Source organism: Dendrobates tinctorius, unplaced genomic scaffold (assembly GCF_039654945.1).
Source record: "Dendrobates tinctorius isolate UK_male_01 unplaced genomic scaffold, ASM3965494v1 ptg000073l, whole genome shotgun sequence".
NCBI lineage: Eukaryota > Metazoa > Chordata > Amphibia > Anura > Dendrobatidae > Dendrobates > Dendrobates tinctorius.
Genome location: NW_027361741.1, coordinates 35303472 through 35307500, shown reverse-complemented (window position 1 = coordinate 35307500; position 4029 = coordinate 35303472).

Sequence of the window (4029 nt, the reverse complement as noted above, 5' to 3'; positions counted from 1 at the left end):
CATTGCTGCAGTATGGCCTTCATGTCAGGGGACCGGCCCTATGGGCGCTGCTGCAGTATGGCCTTCATGTCAGGGGACCGGTCCTATGGGCTTCTGCAGTATGGCCTTCATGGCAGGGGACCGCTCCTATGGGCATTGCTGCAGTATGGCCTTCATGTCAGGGGACCGGTCCTATGGGCGCTGCTGCAGTATGGCCTTCATGTCAGGGGATCGGTCCTATGGGCGCTGCTGCAGTATGGCCTTCATGTCAGGGGACCGGTCCTATGGGCGCTGCTGCAGTATGGCCTTCATGTCAGGGGATCTGTCCTATGGGCGCTGCTGCAGTATGGCCTTCATGTCAGGGGACCGGCCCTATGGGCGCTGCTGCAGTATGGCCTTCATGTCAGGGGACCGGCCCTATGGGCGCTGCTGCAGTATGGCCTTCATTTCAGGGGACCGCTCCTATGGGCGCTGCTGCAGTATGGCCTTCATGTCAGGGGACCGCTCCTATTGGCATTGCTGCAGTATAGCCTTCATGTCAGGGGACTGGTCCTATGGGCACTGCTGTAGTATGGCCTTCATGTCAGGGGACCGCTCCTATGGGCACTGCTGCAGTATGGCCTTCATGTCAGGGGACCGGTCCTATGGGCACTGCTGCAGTATGGCCTTCATGTCAGGGGACCGCTCCTATGGGCGCTGCTGCAGTATGGCCTTCATGTCAGGTGCCCGATCCTATGGGCACTGCTGCAGTATGGCCAACATGTCAGGGGACCGCTCCTATGGGCACTGCTGCAGTATGGTGTTCATGTCAGGGGACTGCTATGCTCACTGCTGCAGTATGGTGTTCATGTCAGGGGACTGCTCCTATGGGCACTGCTGCAGTATGGTGTTCATGTCAGGGGACCGGTCCTATGGGCACTGCTGTAGTATGGCCTTCATGTCAGGGGACCGGTCCTATGGGCGCTGCTGCAGTATGGCCTTCATGTCAGGGGACCGGTCCTATGGGCGCTGCTGTAGTATGGCCTTCATGTCAGGGGACCGGTCCTATGGGCGCTGCTGTAGTATGGCCTTCATGTCAGGGGACCGGTCCTATGGGCGCTGCTGCAGTATGGCCTTCATGTCAGGGGACCGGTCCTATGGGCGCTGCTGCTGTATGGCCTTCATGGCAGGGGACCGCTCCTATGGGCATTGCTGCAGTATGGCCTTCATGTCAGGGGACCGGTCCTATGGGCATTGCTGCAGTATGGCCTTCATGTCAGGGGACCGGCCCTATGGGCGCTGCTGCAGTATGGCCTTCATGTCAGGGGACCGGCCCTATGGGCGCTGCTGCAGTATGGCCTTCATGTCAGGGGACCGGTCCTATGGGCTTCTGCAGTATGGCCTTCATGGCAGGGGACCGCTCCTATGGGCATTGCTGCAGTATGGCCTTCATGTCAGGGGACCGGTCCTATGGGCGCTGCTGCAGTATGGCCTTCATGTCAGGGGATCGGTCCTATGGGCGCTGCTGCAGTATGGCCTTCATGTCAGGGGACCGGTCCTATGGGCGCTGCTGCAGTATGGCCTTCATGTCAGGGGATCTGTCCTATGGGCGCTGCTGCAGTATGGCCTTCATGTCAGGGGACCGGCCCTATGGGCGCTGCTGCAGTATGGCCTTCATGTCAGGGGACCGGCCCTATGGGCGCTGCTGCAGTATGGCCTTTATTTCAGGGGACCGCTCCTATGGGCGCTGCTGCAGTATGGCCTTCATGTCAGGGGACCGCTCCTATTGGCATTGCTGCAGTATAGCCTTCATGTCAGGGGACTGGTCCTATGGGCACTGCTGTAGTATGGCCTTCATGTCAGGGGACCGGTCCTATGGGCACTGCTGCAGTATGGCCTTCATGTCAGGGGACCGGTCCTATGGGCACTGCTGCAGTATGGCCTTCATGTCAGGGGACCGCTCCTATGGGCGCTGCTGCAGTATGGCCTTCATGTCAGGGGCCCGATCCTATGGGCACTGCTGCAGTATGGCCAACATGTCAGGGGACCGCTCCTATGGGCACTGCTGCAGTATGGTGTTCATGTCAGGGGACTGCTATGCTCACTGCTGCAGTATGGTGTTCATGTCAGGGGACTGCTCCTATGGGCACTGCTGCAGTATGGTGTTCATGTCAGGGGACCGCTCCTATGGGCATTGCTGCAGTATGGCCTTCATGTCAGGGGACCGGTCCTATGGGCACTGCTGTAGTATGGCCTTCATGTCAGGGGACCGGTCCTATGGGCGCTGCTGCAGTATGGCCTTCATGTCAGGGGACCGGTCCTATGGGCGCTGCTGTAGTATGGCCTTCATGTCAGGGGACCGGTCCTATGGGCGCTGCTGTAGTATGGCCTTCATGTCAGGGGACCGGTCCTATGGGCGCTGCTGCAGTATGGCCTTCATGTCAGGGGACCGGTCCTATGGGCGCTGCTGCTGTATGGCCTTCATGTCAGGGGACTGCTCCTATGGGCACTGCTGCAGTATGGCCTTCATGTGAGGGGACCGGTCCTATGGGCGCTGCTGCAGTATGGCCTTCATGTCGTCCCAGGACCGCTGATCTCCGCTTGCTGGTTTCTTTTATCTCCTTGAAGGGTCCTAATTTCTATGCAATATTTCCTTGTAATGTAGACTGGATGTAGTCATGTAATGGCAGGTTGGGCTGCGTTAATGCATCCTTCCGCCATAAGCACCCACCATAAAGCAAACCGTATAGTGCAGGGTACCTGCCTCTGGGCAGCGGCCATTTGTACAGGACAGCTCAGTCTCTTATATGGTAAAGCAATCAGCGTTCAGTCACATACTGGCTGATGGAGGCCGAGCGGACACACGTCTGGCCCCTGTCTGGTGAACGGACGCGTTCTCCGGATGTATACTGCAGACTGGGTGCGTAGATGTAGGCTGTACTGAACATGGCGTATTCACAGAAAAGGTATAAAGTCATAGGATATATAAATCTTACATTACTATAAAAGGTTAAAAACACTCCAGAGTGTACAGAGGAAAGCAAAACCATAGCAAGAGATGGCACTACAGGTTATATCATGCCCACAGCGTATCAACATAGTCTCTAGTAACCGTATAGAAAAGATGGACGTGGCTATCTTGGCACAATAGGTATTGTCAGGTGCAGTATATGTAGTAACGGTCAGTAAATCAGGGAAATATGTGAAGAGGGGTTTTAAATTGTGCCATTACATGTATTAATTTCCTCGTGCCGGAATGGCGCCAAGCCCCGATGCGCGTTTCAGCACTAGCGTTCGGCAGGGGTGTGGCGTCAGACCAGCAGGAGGTACCTTGGTTTATCTGCAGAATTAGGCCCCCATTGGTCAACACAGACCGTCAGACCGATGTTGTTTAACCACATACAGCAGTGTGAAGACCAAGCCAAAATTCTGCAGAGGGTGCATGGTTTGGTTTTGATTCACTGGGGGAGTGAAATTTGCCACAAGAAACTTGCCCGTAACCTTATTCCCACCAAAGGATCTGGCATATTCCAATTCCAACACGCCCCATGCTTCCATATCTCATCATCGTAGTTGGGAAATCTGCATTATGTTGCCGATTCCTCTGCACTCTTAGGCTATGTGCACATGATGTGTTTTTGATGCATTTTCGCGGCGTTTTTTTACACACGTAAATGCTCCAAAAATGCAATGGAATCCTAAAGCAAGGTAATGCAATGACAATCCTGAAGTGTTGTGCACATGATCTGTAAAATTTCCGTACGTATTTGCAGCGTTTTATTTTCTGCAGCATGTCAATTCTTTTTGCGTTTCTGCAGCGTTTTTGACTCATTGACTTCAGTTGAGTCAGTCAAATCTGCAGATGTAAAAAGGATTGTGTCTTTGCTGCATATTTACTGCTTATTTGCTGCAGATTTGCTGCCAAAAACGCTGCAGAATTGTCAAAAGAAATGATGTCAGAAGGAGGAAGAGTGTGTTGGCAGAGAATGTGTGTCTGTCTGTGTTTGTCTGTGTGTGGCGTTGTCTGATGGGACTACTACTCCCATCCGGCTATGTCTGCTGTCACAAATA